Below are 20,190 nucleotides of genomic sequence, written 5' to 3' on the forward strand. Positions count from 1 at the left end.
GGAAGAAACCTACCTAAAGAGACAAAAGACCTGTGTGCAGAAAACTATAAGACACTGATGAAAGAAATTAAAGATGATACAAACAGGTGGAGAGATATACCGTGTTCTTGGATTGGAAGAATCAACATTGTGAAAGTGACTATACTACCCAAAGCAATCTACAGATTCAGAACAATCCCTGTCAAACTACCAATGGCATTCTTCACAGAAGTAGAACAAAAATTTTACAATTTGTGTGGAAACACAAAAGACCCCAGATAGCAAAAGCAATCTTGAGAAAGAAAAACAGAGCTGGAGGAATCAGGCTCCCTGACTTCAGACTATATTACAAAGCTACAGTAATTAAGACAGTATGATACTGGCACAAAAACAGAAATATAAATCAATGGAACAGGATAGAAAGCCCAGAGATAAACTCACTCATATATGGTCACCTTATCTTTGATAAAGGAGGCAAGAATATACAGTGGAGAAAAGGCAGCCTCTTCAGTAAGTGGTGCTGGGAAAACTGGACAGCTACATGTAAAACAATGAAATTAGAACACTCCCTAACACCATACACCAAAATAAACTCAAAACGGATTAAAGACCTAAATATAAGGTCAGATAGTATAAAACTCTTAGAGGAAAACATAGGCAGAACACTCTCTGAGTTAAATCACAGCAAGATCCTTTTTGACCCACCTCCTAGAGAAATGGAAATAAAAACAAAAATAAAGAAATGGGACCTAATGAAACTTAAAACTTTTGCACAGCAATGGAAACCATAACCAACACGAAAAGACAGCCCTCAGAATGGGAGAAGATATTTGCAAACAAAGCAGCTGACACAGGATTAATCTGTAAAATATAGAAGCATCTCAAGAAGCTCAATATCAAAAAAAACAAACAACCCAATCCAAAAATGGGCAGAAGACCTAAAGAGACTAAGGAGACAGTTCTCCAAAGCAGAAATACAGATTGCCGACAAACAGATGAAAGGATGCTCAACATCACTAATCATTGGAGAAATGCAAATCAAAACTACAATGAGGTATTACTCACACCAGTCAGAATGGCCGTCATCAAAAAATCTACAAATAATAAATGCTGGAGAGGGTGTGGGAAAATGGAACCCTCTTGCACTGTTGGTGGGAATGTAAATTGATACAGCCACTGTTGAGAACAGTATGGAGGTTCCTTAAAAAACTACAAATAGAACTACCATATGACCCGGCAGTCCCGCTCCTGGGCATATACCCTGAGAAACCCATAATTCAAAAATTGTCAAGTAGCACAATGTTCACTGCGGCACTATTTACAATAGCCAGGACATGGAAGCACACCAAGTGTCCATTTACAGATGAATGGATAAAGAAGATGTGGCACATATATACAATTGAATATTACTCAGCCAGGAAAAGAAACAAAACTGAGCTGTTTGTATTGAGTGGGGTGGACCTAGAGTCTGTCATACAGAGTGAAGTATGTTAGAAAAACAAATACTGTATGCTAACACATATATATGGAATCTGAAAAAAAAAAAAAAGGTTCTCATGAACCTAGAGTCAGGACAGGAATAAAGACACAGACATAGCGAGTGGACTTGAGGCCACAGGGAGGTGGAAGGATAAGCTGGGATGAAGTGACATATATGCACTACGAAATGTAAAATAGACAGCTAGTGGGAAGCAGCCGCATAGCATAGCGAGATCAGCTGGGTGCTTTGTGAGCACCTAGAGGAGTGGGATAGGGAGGGTGGGAGGGACACGCATAAGGGAGGGAATATGTGGATATATGTATACCTAAAGCTGATTGACGTTGTTATACAGCAAAATGTAACACGATATTGTAAAGTATTTATACTCCAATAAAGATGTTAAAAAAATTTTTTTAATAAAACAGCAGCCATAATATTAAATATGGCAGCTGCAATATAATGGCTTAATGTAAAATTTAGGGTGTTTTCTGATTAAGGACAAGAAGAGAATACCTGAATATATTTATAAACACTTAATTGAAAAAACAAAGTATTTATACCTATGTAAATATTATGAATCACTTACATATTTTATTTAGAATTTATAGTTAATTGGCAAAATATTTGAAAAATTTTAGTTATAACATAATAAAGGATAAGTAAGTTTCCCTCTGGGAAATGCAGTGAATACTCTGAAAATACATCTATATATAAAAAAAATTATATGTATAGAATACGAACATTGTAGTTTAATACCTCAATGATGAGACAAGATAAAATAAGAATTATATTCCTTTTGAAAATGCTGAAAGCAGTCAATTGATTTTGTATAAATGAAACTTCCAAAACGTTGTACTTACATGTAAAGTAAAATTGAAGAACATTTCAGAAAGGTTTGTATACACTTATGGCAAACATTTATTTCGGAACTCAATGCTTCTGACAAGCCAAGTTTGCAATCTACCTGTTGATAAAGTCCAGATGATTTTCCTTGCTGTAACACTGAAAAGCAGTCAAAGTTGAAGGTTGACTCTGACACACACTTTACTGCATGAAAGATAGAAACATTGCAGTTTGTGGAATTTAAAGGAAGTGATTTGTGCCTCCCTCAGTGCACACCCAATTACTTAGAGATGCAGGATCTACAATATCTCCTGGACAGTGCCACGTATAATGGGATGTAGCTTTCATACTTTCCTCAAATTCATCCACTAGGATTAAAATGGGGGAATTTGATGAAGTGAACCAAGACAGAGGAAGAAAAGCATCCAGTTTTACACAATAACTAACTGGAAATATAATTTTATTAAAAGCTTATTTTGGCCAGCTTTGGGTCTTCCACTCTTCTTACGACTCCTCCACCATTCCACCTCCGCACAAAAACAGGTCTTAAAGGAGCTGAATGACTGAGAACCTGTGCTAGAATCAAAGATGAAAAGGAGGCAAAAGAAGTGAAAACCAAACAACAAAAAATAGAGACTATCCTTAAGGAATGTGTGGATTTCCTAGAGACTAGAATTGAAAATGTCCTCTAGCTGATACCAAAAGACAGGATAAAGAAGGGCACGAGGGAAGGGGAGTTACATTAGGCAAGAGGAGCCACAAAAAATTCTCAGTTTCCTGGAGAGTCCATATTATCTACCTCCAACTCTTCAAAAATGCCACCAAATAAACTGTCAATGACCTATCATTCAGTGTAAGTCAAACTATCACTTGTTGCAGTAAGGGAGACTTCATCTTGCTACCTTGGTATGTTTTTTGGTAGTACTTCTGAAGTGTGTGTGGGGGGTGCGGTTATCAAGGCCATATATTCATAAGGTTTTAGGATCTGGTATTAAGAAGGTCTAAGCTCACTGATGTAGATATTTTATTAGTACTGGGTTAAGTTTATGACAGAATTGTTTAGGGTTGGTGGACACAGTGAGGCAAGGACTTGATGAGAAAAGTATTTTGATAAGCAAAAAGTTTGCCCAGTTGAGTGACTTATTACCCTAAAAAGGGGGCTGTTTACCTTAAGGGGAAATTGATTGTCCTGACAGAGGGCTATTTGAGCAGTATGTTGTTCTGAGAAGTGTTTTTTTAGAAAGTTCCTGAAATAAACAGTATAGTTACAAATTTATCTGCTTGGTCTGGGATTGTTTTTAGTAGTGAGGCCTTTTTAATGCCAACTGCTGAAATAGTTCTTGATTCTATTAATCTGTGTGGATGCAGGCAAGGTTTTTTCAAAGTAAATTAGAAGATCTACACAAATCTAAAGGCCAGTGTTGGACATTCTTCTCTATTCTCTCTGAATGTGTGGATGTGTAGAGATATAAGGTTTTTTTATAAAACAATAAATAATCCAAGTTCTTCTTTCTAATAATGTTTCTCATAGAAGTATATTTTAATATATAATTTAAAATTTTGTATCTTGAGTCATACCATAATGAGAATTAAAGACATATTTCAAATTAGAAAAAAAAATTTTCATCTTTAATGGCAAGGAGAATTGCACCCCTATGTTCATCACAGCATTATTTACAATAGCCAAGTTACGGAAACAACCTAAGTGCCCATCAACAGTTAAATGGATAAAGATGTGATGTATATACACTATGGAACCATAAGAAAAGGAGAAATCTTGCCCTTTGGACATGAATGGACCTTGAGGGTATTATACTAAGTGAAATAAGTCATATGGAGAAAGACAAATACTGTATGATTTCACTTGTGTTTAGCATATAACAAACAAACAAAATAAATGAGCAAACCAAACAACAACAACAACAATAAAAACATATAGATACAGAGAACAGAGTAGTGGTTATCAGAAGGGAAGGAACAGAGGACAGGAGGGAGAAATGGTTAAAGGGGATTAACTGTGGTAATGGATGAAAACTAAATATGTGGTGGTGAGCATGCTGTAGGGTATGCAGAGGTAGAAATATAATGTTGTATACATGAAACTTATATAAGGTTATAAACGAATGTTACCTCAATTAAAAAATTAATAAAATTTAGATACACAACTCCTTCAGTTACGATGAAAATGTGAACTAATAGAGGAAAAAGTTGACAAAGAAAAGACTAGGAAAAAAAATTGTAAAAGGCGTAATTATGAATAAAATTTAACCTAATCAGTAAATACAAAAAATACATGTTAAAGCATCAATGAGATGCTTTTGTTTAAAAATTAATGAAGATTCAAACACAAGAGTGTCCAGTGATATTTAGAATATTTTGAATTGGAACATTCATTCATTGTGTGACTATTTTGCTGCAGTTATTCTAGAGTGCAATTTGACAATGTCAGTCAAATGCATTAAGCATGCATTCCATTTCTAGGAATATTCCCACACAAACCAATCAGAGACATGTAAGAGATTCATGTTCAAAAAAGGTCGTTATAGAATATTTATAGGTGAGCAGAGTTCCAGCCATCACACCACATTCTAAGCAGCAGAATGAAGGAATGAATGAAGAGGAAGGGGCAAGAAATATGCAGCCGCTCTCTGTTATGGACAGTTGCAGGAGGCTTTATGTGACATCTAACTGTGCAGCTCTTAGTCACTTTGCATAAAACACTGGGAAATGTTTTCATTTTAGGCAGCCATGTGTCCAGCTAAAAACCAGAAATTCTATTATAATGTGAGAAAGGGAGTCTCTTTTACATTGTTTCACTGAGCAAATTAACTCCAATTTGTCTCAGTCTTTCCAATCTACTCTAGCCTCTTAGAATAACTAAAAGGCTCATTAAAATTTCTTCCAAACAAAAAAGTTGCTCTTCTTTTTGAAAATAGCCTGCTACTATACTGGAATTTTGGTGGCAGTAGCCAGCCTGTTAAAAATAGCCATTGTTTTCCTTTGAAAGATACATGATAAAAACTCATTCACACATCCACATGTGTTTACAATTTAAAATAACAACATTCTAGAACTGTGAAAGAGTTTAGGAAATAAAGCAAAATATAAACAATTATTTGTTTTCTGGATAGTAGGATAGCAGATGATTTTAACTTGTGTTTGTATTTAATACTTTTTTAAATGTTTTAAAAATAGATGCACCCCCAAATCACAAGAGAAATATCAATTTCTATGTATATCAATAAAAATTCCATTAATTAACCCATAATTCATTTTATAAATTGTATTTGAATATTTTATATTCCATATACCAAATATTATAAACAAACCACAGTTCTTATATTTAAGGGAGAGGTAGAAACATGTACCTACAATTTACAGTAGAATGACTTGGATGCAGTGGGTAGAGGTATGCATAGATTGGTGTTGTAGTGCTAAGTAATTTCACTCTCCCCAAATTGTAGGGGCCAGAAAAATATTTGAGCTGAGTCTAAATATTGAAAAAGTGGGTAAGAGCACAAGAAAGTGCCTGTGTAAAGCTGTGAAGGTTATAGGTCTAAAAAGTTATCCTTTTGCAAGAACTGCATGTATATTGATGTTACTGGTAGAGTGTGTGTGTGTGTGTGTAGGTGTGTGAAATAGAGTCAGATTAGAGAGGTTTGCAGAGGTCCTGAAGGGCATGATATGTCATCTCAAGAAGTCTGAATTTGTTGTGAAAGGTTTGTGTAGAGATTGAAAGATTGCAATCAGGTAAATAGTGTCCTAAGATTTCCATTTTAGGAAGTGTCACATCTGATGTCCCTTCAATAAGTGGTCTAAGTCTCCAGGTAACATTAAAAATATACAGGAAAAATCCAAATTCAAGTCAATGAATATGTTTATTTGAGAACCTTACAGTGTCAACGTAGTATCTTTAGCTCATGATGTGACAGTAGGTGTTACCTCCATTGACGAGCCAAAATAAGAAATCAGTATTGATTTTAGTTGTTTACATTTAAATGTTCCATTTAACCAAAGTTTAGCTAGTCTGTGCACAGATTTCCTACTTCTAGTTCAAACCCTTGCATGACTTATCTTTTAAACTCTGAATACTACAACAAGGCACTGCTTATCTTTTAAGTAGGGTACACATGTACAGCATTTGCATCACCATACCCACAGCTTATCACTTAAGCCCAGCATTGTACATGCATTCATTTCCCTACCATGTGTTTGTTCTTTCTTCTTTAGCCCTTTTCACTCCCTAAGAAAATGGTGTAATTCTGGATGGAATCTAAGGTTAGCGTTGTAAATGACAGAGTGTAGGAAGGCAAAAGTGTATTCAGGCAGAGCAAACTCATGGAATCAAAACCTGGGGATATTAAATTGGGAGATCAATTGAATATAAGCAATACCAGAAGGTAGTAAAATAATTTTTAAAATACTTAGGTGTTTTTGTTTATTTGTTTTGCCTGTATTATAATTCAGGTGAAAGACGCACCATATTTTCATGGAGCGCTGAGGAGCATCATAGAGCATTCAAGGGCATGCAATCTAAGTAGTCTGTGGAGCTTGGCATACCTTCTTCTCTTGCTGGTGAGAAGCCAAACAAAAACAAAACGAAAACAAAACAAAAACTTCTTAGATGCATTTTTTTTTTTTTTTTTTTTTTTTTGCGGTATGCGGGCCTCTCACTGCTGTGGCCTCTCCCGTTGCGGAGCACAGGCTCCAGACACGCAGGCTCAGCGGCCATGGCTCACAGGCCCAGCCGCTCCGCGGCATGTGGCATCTTCCCAGACCAGGGCACGAACCCGTGTCCCCTGCATCGGCAGGCGGACTCTCAACCACTGCGCCACCAGGGAAGCCCTTAGATGCATTTTTAAAAGATCTCAATCTCTGCATTCCTCAGGTAATCCACAGAGCATATGTGACCACTTATAGTGTTTCCACGATGAACAATGGTATTATTTGTGTGTTATAAATGAATAATCTGAAACTCAGAGAAGTTAAATAACTTGTCTGATTTCACAATCCTATAATATAGCAGTATCATAGCTGTAACTTTTAGACTCTAGAGCCTGTGCTATTATGCTATAGATGTCATCAATTTAAAAAATATTCATCAACTTTATGAGATTGTCTCATCTTTACCTGATAAGGATTGAAAATCTCCATGTTCAGTTGACATAATAGACATGAATTGGAGGCTCCTTCTCCAATATTAGGTTTGATTTTCACAATATTGATGTTTATGAAACTATTTCAGGCATTCTATATAAAACCACCAAATAATATGACTGAACATGTTGTGGCCTCTCCCGTTGCGGAGCACAGGCTCCAGACGTGCAGGCTCAGCAGCCATGGCTCCCGGGTCCAGCCGCTCCGTGGCATGTGGGATCTTCCCAGACCGGGGCACGAACCCGTGTCCCCTGCATCAGCAGGCGGACTCTCAACCACTGCGCCACCAGGGAAGCCCATGACTGAACAATTTTACTTCTAAATATATGTGCTACTATGTCCTTATATCATCTGGGCAATCTAGTCAAACTTTTTAAATTGTTCACATGCTTAAAGCTCTATGAATCTAAATTCTCTGAATATTTAATTTAAAATAAAAACCTTTAAAAATAGTTCAGTTATGTTAGACTAGACTCTAAAGATATTTCACACTTATGGTTAGCTTCTTGGGGATCTACTCTCAAATATCCATGGATATTAATATTCTCCTCTTTCTTACTAGTTGGGAAAGTTTGAAGAGCATTAGTCTAACATAACTGAACTATTTTTAAAGGTTTTTTTTTAGAGTCTCATGTCTTGTCCTTAAATATTTTAAAATTTAAAAATTCTGTAACATATCCTTGTTTTAATAAAATCTGATTTAAATTATTTACTATCTGTACAAATTCTCCCTCGTTTTGAGTTATGGACTTGGTTCTCTTGCATTCAAAATAAAAACATCACATTGGGAAAAAAAATGTTACAGTTTTCCATGCAGGTGCTGATTGAGAGTACTGTGCCTTAAAAAACAATTTCTGCTAAATAAACTGACTCCATGAAGAGCCATTTATCACTTAGGTAAGCAATGTACTGAATTAACTTACCTTGGTATAACTTTTGTCAGAATTTTTCTTCATTCAAACAAAAGAATAGCAACTCAGTTTCAAAATCAAAGTCCCTGAATTGTTCACCCCCTCCAGTTAGCCACTGTACACCTGTATGGGACACAGATTTTTAGAATCCTTTTCCTGGAACATGATTATATAACTGAAGAGGTAACTATTTCTGCTTGAGAAGCTCATACCTACATCATTAACCCAGAATAAGAGTCTGGGCCCATGCTAGAAAAAGGTGTGGTTAGGGAAATGGAAAGAGATGAAAGCAAAGGTTATTTAAACCTCAGACTTTTTAAATGTTTGTTATCACCTGAAATGTGAGATAGGCATATAGGATGACTTTACAAGATACTAAATATAAATCTAAGTAGCAAAGGAACTTAAACTATTATTAATAAGAACAGCAAAGTATAGAGGGGAACATGTTTCTAAAAGTTGAGAGTTATAAGATGACATAAGTGAAAACACATGACATAAGCTAAAACACAATATATAAATGATCTTAATGGAATACTTGAGACTCTATGTCCCTTATAAAGACAAGAGATAGTATCACTTAGACATTGCTCTGATTTAAGTGTTTTTTAGTTTTAGATCAGACTTAGTGTTAGGTTGAGCCGTCATTTTGCCAAATGAAACTGTATTTAATTAAGTACGGACTAAACACATAAGCTTTATGCATTTTATTCCCTGGTTCCTTTTAAAGTATAGTAAAGGAAGAAAAAGGTAAAAACAAATAGCAATAAAGCCTTCATATATGTGTGCATGTGCATGTGAAACTATGTTATTTCATTTTATTTCTGAATGACAGAAAGTAGATTGGGAGGGTTGCTGAATAATGAATTCAAAAGTGGAGAGGGATGCAACTGGCAGAGCAGAAGGTCAGAGAGATTCCGGAGATAGAAACTTCAGAGATGGCAGAGAGTAAGGGGTAAGCAGGGCAGAATCTCATGGAGTGGGAGTGGACAAGGATTCCTGGCAAGATTCATGCTCCATGCAATGCCACAATTTCCCCCTTCTCTGATACCTTTGGAAGTTTTCTTGATGTCAAGAGTGAAGTGTGAATTTATTTATTTTCCTGCAAATTCCTACCCAGTTCATAAAATAATTGTATGCTTTCATGTATATGAAATCTGTAATCAGTTTAGTTACAAAGAAGCAAAACAAGTCAAAAATTGTCCCTATGTTTATTAGATTGTAAGTTTGTAACTTGTCTTAGAAATAATTAATAACTTTATGATGGTGAACTTTCCTATTCAAGCACTTAGCCTAGCGTTCCATTTGTTCAAATATCAAGGATGATATACAGCTTGAGTCAACTTGTTGTGTCTCTCTTACTGCAATCAAAAAAAGCAAATGAAAAACAAAAATATTTATTATATGATCTGATAAAATCATAGATTTCAGGGTATACAAAGAAAATTTAACTTTATTCTAACACTTTATGGGTACATAACAACTATAGAATTGAGTCCTACAGCAACCTGTTCAATGCAATAGATTTTATGTCAGAATTGAGACCATATTTATTTCTTGTTTAGCATTTATATTCGTAGGCAATTAATTTGACATGAAATTCTAAGAAAATATGGGTATCAGATACTTCAGTTTTATATATTTTAAATTTTAATACCAAGCCAATAAATTATTTGCCGAATTTGTTTTAAACTCATGAACTACATATTAATGCTTGAAAGTTGAATATAGAAAGTAATTTTCTTTAGGTGTATTCTACTCTACAACACATAAATTAACTTAATATATTTTACATTTTATTGTTCATCTATATGTTTCTACAAAACTCTGATCATCAATGCATATATATATGCTAAATTTTTCCCCATCTGGGGCTCTTTATAGCAAAACGTCCTGAAAGGAAGGGTTGTCTACACACAGATGCTGTCTCCACTTTCTCACTTCTAATTTACGTTGAAGCACATCTTTCTGGCTTATCTGCCCTACCACATCAGTAAAATTCCTGTTGAAAAAAAGTCACCAATGACACCCTGTGTTATTCACTGAGATGGAGCATACATGCCTGTAGGATTCCTGACCACCTTTCCCAATTCACTGAATGATTTTCCTTCTCACCCACTATTTTAGAGCCACACTGATCCTCTAAAAGTCAATAGAACATAACAAGCTGTTGCTTGCCTAATGGGCTTCTTGATTACAGTTTCCTTTACCTAAAATACATGCCCCCTTTTTTTTATAACTCACTTTTTCTAATCTTCCAGGACTTAATTTAAATATCTTCTAAGTCTTCACTGATCAGTCACCATGTGGAAGGAGCTAGTACCTTCCCATGCATTAGCTTGGTATCTTAACTATTTCATCTAAAATACTTAGGATCTTCACTCTCTTATTTATTGTTTTATTCAACCTTGTATTCCCATCACCAAGCAAAATAACTATTAGCACTAGTTTCTCAGTTAATATTTTTGCAAAAAATGAATGAATATACAACTGCTCAATTGAGAGCATATATGTCTTCATTCTGTAAGAAATAAGTGATAGTTTGGTTAATATGCCTAAATTTAGTAGATCTCAGTTAAATATACATTTCTTGACAACGTGTAGAGATCTAAACTGGTTATAAAAGTGCTATGTAACTTGCTATCTGTGAGGCCTTTACATAGACTGTTTTCTCATCTTTAGAATGGAAATAATGATATTATAGAGTATACTTGTGTTTGCTACATAAAACATCTACTTTAGTCAGATATGAAAAAGACTTTAAAAAAAGAAAATCTAAGACATTTCAATGCTACTAACTATTATTATTAAATCATTTAAAATCATTATCTTAGCTATTTGGCTGTAATTCCCTGTATTTAATCACAACAATTAGTATTTGACCATGCCAATCACCAAACTAGAAAGGAGGAAAGTTGGGCTTCCCTGGTGGTGCAGTGGTTGAGAGTCTGCCTGCTAATGCAGGGGACACGGGTTCGAGCCCTGGTCTGGGAGGATCCCACATGCCATGGAGCAACTGGGCCTGTGAGCCACAACTACTGAGCCTGCGAGTCTGGAGCCTGTGCTCCACAACAGGAGAGGCCGCAATGGTGAGAGGCCCATGCACCGCGATGAAGAGTGGCCCCCGCTTGCCACAACTAGAGAGAGCCCTTGCACAGAAATGAAGACCCAACACAGCAAAAATAAACTCCTACCCCAACATCTTAAAAAAAAAAAAAAGAAAGGAGGAAAGTGAAAACTATACAGTTTGTATAAAGTATTCTAAAAGATAGGCTAAAAAATATCCAAAAGACTTCTCTTAAACTTTATCTGAAAAATACTATAGTTTATTTTAAGTGAACTTCCCTTCACTTTTCCTCCCTGTAGCACTTGGTAGATTTATGGCTTTTCAAAAGAAGTTTAGTTCAGAGGTAAGATGGAGAGGCAGCGCACCTGAAAAGAAGATGACCCAGTACAAATGAAAGGTGGAGCACCACAGTATGAGAATAAGCAGATGGCAGAGATCAAGGCCTCAGACATGCTGAAGAAAGGGGAAAAAAATTACAGAGGGCTTAGGGACTAATGCCTCAAGATTTCAAAAGTGTTTCTTTCATCATGGTCTACAAGAGAGAAAGAAGAAAGGATTGACATTCAAAGAATCTCAAAATTTTTGTTGCTTATAAAACCCTGCCTTCCATCCTTTGATTTTACTGCTAACAGCCCTGCATTTTCAGGATCATGGAGGGCGCTAAGATCACAAACAGTATAGCTGCTATAATTTTCTTAGCACTTAAGAAATTGAAAAAAATTTAGAGAAAACCATGACTTCTGCATTACTTTCCAATACCTGACACTTTCCATTTGCTAAGCTGCTCTGGTGGAGCTTAGGACAAGAGTGAAGGTATATAGTAGCAAAGAAGAAAGATGGTGGGGTGAAAAGATTGCTCCTAGGCAAGTGTCCCTTGCATGTGCAGAGTTCATAATATGTCTCAGCCTTAGAAAGTGAAGACTAGGAAAGAGACTCACCCAGTTTATATCATCAAAATGATAATATTCAGCTAATATTGGAGGGGAAAGCATAAAATTAGTGTCAGTTCTGGCTACTACTACATCCCAAGATAGCCAGTCTTTGCCATTTGAATTTTTCCACCTGTTCACATTCGTTCACCCTCCTTGCTAATAAGATAACTTGTGGCATAAATCAAGAATAACTGTTAGGCAAAATGCTACAGTTAGGCCACTACAAGGTAAATCTCTATGCAATCCCTGCCTCAGGCTTGTAAGTAGAAAAAAAAAACAGCATTAAGGAATAGTGTTGATTTTAAATAGAACTGGTTAAGATAGCTCTCTTTTACCCCTTTTGCAAGGTTTCATGGAGAATTATGAGGACTGAGTTATCTTTTTCTCAGAGTTACTACCTTTGAGGATCATACAGGAAACGTGAAATAATTTAAGAAAATAATTAAGGGAATAATGGGAATGCTTGGCATATTTATATTATTATAGTATGCTGGCCCAGTTCAGCAGATAGAAGACCAGATAGTTCTGCCTCCCACTACAATGTGGGTCAACTAGGGGTTTTTTTTGTTTGTTTGTTTTGTTTTGTTTTGTTTGCGGTACGCGGGCCTCTCTCCGTTGTGGCCTCTTCCATTGCGGAGCACAGGCTCCGGATGCGCAGGCTCAGTGGCCATGGCTCACGGGCCCAGCCGCTCCGCGGCATGTGGGATCTTCCCGGAACGGGGCACAAACCCGTGTCCCCTGCATCGGCAGGTGGACTCTCAACCACTGCGCCACCAGGGAAGCCCCAACTAGGGTATCTTTTATCTGAGATTGTTCAGAAAACATTACCATCGTGGGAAGTAGCAAGATGCTTAGGAGGTTTAGGATCCCAATTTAAATAGGTTGGACATTCACTTCAGATCACCCCACTCTCACTTCATCTTTCTGTAGCTTATATATTCTCATAGCTGTTGTGCTAACCCTTTTGTCTCCAAATTGGGAGACAATTTTTATCTCCAAATTGGGAGATTGCTTTGTTTTCCTGTGCATTCTACTGAGCATTAGGTGAATGGATAGTAAACAAAAGCACCAATTTATTAACAACTACTTGATCATATACTTAATAGTATATATCCTTCTCTTTGTAGTGGAAAAGATTTCATTGTTAGGGTTTTCGTTGTTTTTTTTTTAAATTTATTTTTAACATCTTTATTGAAGTATAATTGCTTTACAATGGTGTGTAAGTTTCTGCTTTATGACAAAGTGAATCAGCTACACATATTCATATATCCCCATCTCTCCTCCCTCTTGCGTCTCCCTCCCTCCCATCCTCCCTATCCCATCCCTCCAGGTGGTCACAAAGCAACAAGCTGATCTCCCTGTGCTATGGGGCTGCTTCCCACTAGCTAATCTGTTTTACATTTGGTAGTGTATATATGCCCATGCCACTCTCTCACTTTGTCCCAGCTTACCCTGCCCCCTCCCTGTATCCTCAAGTCCATTCTCTAGTAGGTCTGCATCTTTATTGCCGTCCTGCCCCTAGGTTCTTCATAACTTTTTTTTTTTTTTTTTAGATTCCATATATATGTGTTAGCATACGGTATTTGTGTTTCTCTTTCTGACTTACTTCACTCTGTATGACAGACTCTAGGTCCATCCACTTCACTACAAATAACTCAATTTCATTTCTTTTATGGCTGAGTAATATTCCATTGTATATATGTGCCACATCTTCTTTATCCATTCATTTGTCGATGGACATTTAGCTTGTTTCCATATCCTAGCTAGTGTAAATAGAGCTGCAATGAACATTGTGGCACGTGACTCTTTTTGAATTATGGTTTTCTCAGGGTATATGCCCAGTAGTGGGATTGCTGGGTCGTACGGTAGTTCTGTTTTTGGTATTTTAGGAAACCTCCATACTGTTCTCCATAGTGGCTGTATCAATTTACATTCCCAGCAAAAGTGCAAGAGGGTTCCCTTTTCTCCACACCCTCTCCAGCATTTATTGTTTGTAGATTTTTTGATGATAGCCATTCTGACTACTGTGAGGTGATACCTCATTGTACTTCTCATTTGCATTTCTCTAATGATTAGTGATGTTGAGCATCTTTCATGTGTTTGTTGGCAAACTGCATATCTTCTTTGGAGAAATGTCTGTTTAGGTCTTCTGCCCATTTTTGGATTGGGTTGTTTGTTTTTTTGATATTGATCTGCATGAGCTGCTTGTAAATTTTGGACATTAATCCTTTGTCAGTTGCTTCATTTGCAAATATTTTCTCCCATTCTGAGAGCTGTCTTTACATCTTGTTTATGGTTTCCTTTGCTGTGCAAAGGCTTTTAAGTTTCATTAGGTCCCATTTGTTTATTTTTGTTTTCATTTCCATTTTTCTAAGAGGTGGGTCAAAAAGGATCTTTCTGTGATTTATGTCATAGAGTGTTCTGCCTATGCTTTCCTCTAAAAGTTTTATAGTGTCTGGCCTTACATTTAGGTCTGCAGTCCATTTTGAGTTTATTTTTGTGTATGATTTCAGGGAATGTTCTAAATTCATTCTTTTACATGTAGCTGACCAGTTTTCCCAGCACCACTTTTCTTTTAAATTTTAATTTTTGAGTTTTATTTAATTATTTTTTTTTATACAGCAGGTCCTCACTAGTCATCAATTTTATACACATCGGTGTATACATGTCAATCCCAATCTCCCAGTTCATTACACCACCACCCCGAACCCCCGCCGCTTTCCCCCCTTGGTGTCCATATGTTTGTTCTCTACATCTGTGTCTCAGTTTCTGCCCTGCAGACCGGTTCACCTGTACTGTTTTTCTAGGTTCCCTATATCTGCGTTAATATACGATATTTGTTTTTCTCTTTCTGACTTACTTCACTCTGTATGACAGTCTTTAGATCCATCGACGTTTCTACAAATGACCAAATTTCGTTACTTTTTATAGCTGAGTAATGTCCCGTTGTATATATGTACCACATCTTCTTTATCCATACATCTGTTGATGGGCATTTAGGTTGCTTCCATGACATGGCTGTTCTAAATGGTGCTGCAGTGAACATTGGGGCACATGTGTCTTTTTGAATTATGGTTTTCTCTGAGTATATGCCCAGTAGTGGGATTGCTGGATCATATGGTTATTCTATTTTTAGCTATTTAAGGAACCTCCATGCTGTTCTCCATAGTGGCTGTATCAATTTACATTCCCACCAACAGTGCAAGAAGGTTCCCTTTTCTCCACACCCTCTCCAGCATTTGTTGTTTGTTCATTTTCTGATGATGCCCATTCTAGCTGATGTGAGGTGATACCTCATTGTAGTTTTGATTTGCATTTCTCTAATAACTGTGATGTTGAGCAGCTTTTCATGTGCTCCTTGGCCATCTGTATGTCTTCTTTGGAGAAAGGTCTATTTAGGTCTCTTTTGCCCGTTTTTGGATTGGGTTGTTTGTTTTCTTAATATTGACCTGCATGAGCTGTTTATATATTTTGGAGATTAATCCTTTGTCTGTTGATTCGTTTGCAAATATTTTTCCCATTCTGAGGGTTGTCTTTGTGTCTTATTTATGGTTTCCTTTGCTGTGTAAAAGCTTTGAAGTTTCATAGGTCCCATTTGTTTATTTTTGTTTTTATTTCCATTACTCTAAGAGGTGGATCAAAAAAGATGTTTCTGTGATTTATGTCAAAGACTGTTCCTCCTATGTTTTCCTCTAAGAGTTGTATATTGTCCATTCTTACATTTAGGTCTCCAGTCCATTTTGAGTTTATTTTTCTGTATGGTGTTAGGGAGTGTTTTAATTTCATTCTTTTACATGTAGCTGTCCAGTTTTCCCAGCACCACTTATTGAAGAGGCTGTCTTTTCTCCATTATATATCCTTGCCTCTTTTGTCATAGATTAGTTGACCATACGTGCGTGGGTTTATCTCTGGGCTTTCTATCTTGTTCCATTGATCTATGTTTCTGTTTTTGTGCCAGTACCATATTGTCTTGATTACTGTATCTTTGTAGTATAGTCTGAAGTCAGGGAGTCTGATTCCTCCAGCTCTGTTTTTTTTCCCTCAAGACTGCTTTGGCTATTTGGGGTCTTTTGTGTCTCCATACAAATTTTAAGATGTTTTTGTTCGTGTTCTGTAAAAAAAAATGCCATTGGTAATTTGATAGGGATTGTACTGAATCTGTAGATTGCTTTGGGTAGTATAGTCATTTTCACAATATTGATTCTTCCAATCCAAGAACGTGGTATATATCTCTCCATCTGTTGGTATCATCTTTAATTTTTCATCAGTGTCTAATAGTTTTCTGCATTCAGGTCTTTTGTCTCCCTAGGTAGGTTTATTCCTAGGTATTTTATTCTTCTTGTTGCAGTGGTAAATGGGAGTGTTTCCCTAATTTCTCTTTCAGATTTTTCATCATTCGTGTATAGGAACGCAAGAGATTTCTGTGCATTGATTTTGTATCATGCAACTTTACCAAATTCATTGATTAGCTCTAGTAGTTTTCCGGTGGCATCTTTAGGATTCTCTATGTATAGTATCATGTCAGCTGCAAACAGTGACAGTTTTACTTCTTCTTTTCCAATTGGTATTCCTGTTATTTCTTTTTCTCCTTTGATTGCCATGGCTAGGACTTCCACAACTATGTTGAATAATAGTGGTGAGAGTGGACAACCTTGTCTCGTTCCTGCTCTTAGAGGAAATGGTTTCAGTTTTTCACCATTGAGAATGATGTTTGCTGTGGGTTTGTCGTATATGGCCTTTATTACGTTGAGGTAGGTTCCCTCTGTGCCTGCTATCTGGAGAGTTTTTATCATAAATTGGTGTTGAATTTTGTCAAAAGGTTTTTCTGTATCTATTGAGATGGTCATATGGTTTTTTTTCTTCAATTTGTTAATGTGGTTTATCACATTGATTGATTTACGTATATTGAAGAATCCTTGCATCCCTGGGATAAATCCAACTTCGTCATGGTGTATGATCCTTTTAATGGCAGCACCACTTATTGACGAGGCTTTATTTTCTCAATTGTATATTCTTGCCTCCTTTATCAAAAGTAAGGTGACCAGATGAGCATGGGTTTTTGTCTGTGCTTTCTAATCTGTTCCGTTGATCTATGTTTCTGTTTTTGTGCCAGTACCATATTGTCTTGATTACTGTAGCTTTCTAGTATAGTCTGAAGTCAGGGAGTCTGATTCCTGCAATTCTGTTTTTCTTTCTCAAGATTGCTTTGGCTGTTCGGGGTCTTTGTGTTTCTATACAGATTGTGAAATTTTCGGTTCAAGTTCTAAAAAAAAATGCCATTGGTAAATTGATAGGGATTGCACTGAATCTGTAGATTGCTTTGGGTAGTATACTTCTTATCACAATGTTGATTCTTCCAATCGAAGAACATGGTTTATCTCTCCATCTTTTGTATCATCCTTAATTTCTTTCATCAGTGTCTTATAGTTTTCTGCATACAGGTCTTTTTTCTCCTTAGTTAGGTTTATTCCTAGGTATTTTATTCTTTTTGTTACAGTGGTTAATGGGAGTGTTTCCTTAATTTCTGTTTCATATTTTTCATCATTAGTGTATAGGAATTGAAGAGATTTCTGTGCATTAATTTTGTATCCTGCTACTTTCCGAAATTCATTGATTACCTCTAGTCGTTTTCTGTTAGCATCATTAGGATTCTCTATGTACAGTATCATGTCATCTGCAAACAGTGACAGTTTTAGTTCTTCTTTTCCAATTTGGATTCCTTTTATTTCTTTTTCTTCTCTGATTGCTGTGGCTAAAGCTTCCAAAACAATGTTCAATAATAGTAGGAAGAGTAGGCAACCTTGTATTGTTCCTGATGTAAGTGGAAATGGTTTTGGTGTTTTCACCATTGAGGATGATGTTTGCTGTGGGTTGGTCATGCATGGCCTTTATTATGTTGAGATAAGTTCCCTCTATGCCTACTTTCTGGAGGGTTTTTATTATAAATAGGTGTTGAATTTTGTCAAAAGCTTTTTCTGCATCTATTGAGATGATCATATGGTTTTTATCCCTCATTTTGTAATAATGGTGTATCACAGTGATTGATTTTTGTATATTGAAGAATTCTTGCATTCCTGGTATAAACCCCAGTTGATCATGATGTATGATGCCTTTAATTTGCTGTTGGATTCTGTTCCCTAGTATTTTGTTGAGGATTTTTGCATCTATGTTCATCAGTGATATTGGCCTGTAGTTTTCTTTCTGTTTTGACATCTTTGTCTGGTCTTGGTATCAGGGTGAGGGTGGTCTCGTAGAATGCATTTGGGAGTGTTCTTCCCTCTGCTATATTTTGGAAGATTTTGAGAAATATAGTCATTAGCTCTTCTCTAAATGTTTGATAGAATTCACCTGTGAAGCCATCTGATCCTGGGCTTTTGTTTGTTGGAAGATTTTTAATCACAGTTTCAATTTCAGTGCTTGTGATTGTCTGTTTATATTTTCTATTTCTTCCTGGTTCAGTCTCAGAAGGTTATGCTTTTCTAAGCATGTGTCCATTTCTTTCAGGTTGTCCATGTTATTGGCATAGAGTTGCTTGTAGTAATCTCGCATGTTCCCTTGTATTTCTGCAGTGTCAGTTGTTTCTTCTCCTTTTTCATTTCTAATTCTATTGATTTGAGTCTACTCCCTTTTTTTGCTGATGATTCTGGCTAATGGTTTATCAATTTTGTTTATCTTCTCAAAGAACCAGCTTTTAGTTTTATTGATCTTTGCTATTGTTTCCTTCCTTTCTTTTTCATTTATTTCTGATGAGATCTTTTTCATTTCTTTCCTTCTGCTAAGCTTGGGGTTGTTTTGTTCTTCTTTCTCTAATTGCTTTAGGTGTAAGGTTACATTGTTTATTTGAGAAGTTTATTGTTTCTTGAGGTAAGATTATATTGCTATAAACTTGACTTTTTTTTTTTACGTTTGTTCATTTTCTTTTTTAACATCTTTGTTGGAGTATAATTGCTTTACAATGGTGTGTTAGTTTCTGCTTTATGACAAAGTGAATCAGTTATACATATACATATGTTCACATATCTCTTCACTCTTGCATCTCCCTCCCTCCCACCCTCCCTTTCCCACCCCTCTAGGTAGTCACAAAGCACGGAGGTGATCTCTCTATGCTATGTGGCTGTTTCCCACTAGCTGTTTTATGTTTGGTAGTGTATATATGTCTATGCCAGTCTCTCACTTTGTCCCAGCTTACATTAAGTAAGCTCCCTGTGTCCTCAAGTCCATTCTCTAGTAGGTCTGCCTCTTTATTCCTGTCTTGCCCCTAGGTTCTACATGACCTTTTTTTTCTTTTTTTTTTTTTTGTAGAATCCATATATATGTGTTAGCATACAGTATTTGTTTTTCTCTTTCTGACTTCGTTCAGTCTGTATGACAGACTCTGGGTCCATCCACCTCACTACAAATAACTCAATTTCGTTTCCTTTTATAGCTGAGTAATATTCCATTGTATATATGTGCCACATCTTCTTTATCCATTCATCTGTCGATGGACACTTACGTTGCTTCCATGTGCTGGCTATTGTAAATAGAGCTGCAGTTAACATTGTGGTATATGTCTCTCTTTGAATTATGGTTTTCTCAAGGTATATGCCCAGTAGTGGGATTGCTGGGTCATGTGCTAGTTCTATTTTTGTGTTTTCTCAGGGTATATGCCCAGTAGTGGGGTTGCTGCATCATATGGTAGTTCTATTTTTAGGTTTTGAAGGAACCTCTATACTGGTCTCCATAGTGGCTGTATGAATTTACATTCCCACCAACAGTTCAAGAGGGTTCCCCTTTCTCCAAACCCTCTCCAGCATTTATTGTTTGTAGATTTTTTGATTA

Source organism: Lagenorhynchus albirostris, chromosome 11 (assembly GCF_949774975.1).
Source record: "Lagenorhynchus albirostris chromosome 11, mLagAlb1.1, whole genome shotgun sequence".
Taxonomy (NCBI): Eukaryota; Metazoa; Chordata; class Mammalia; order Artiodactyla; family Delphinidae; genus Lagenorhynchus; species Lagenorhynchus albirostris.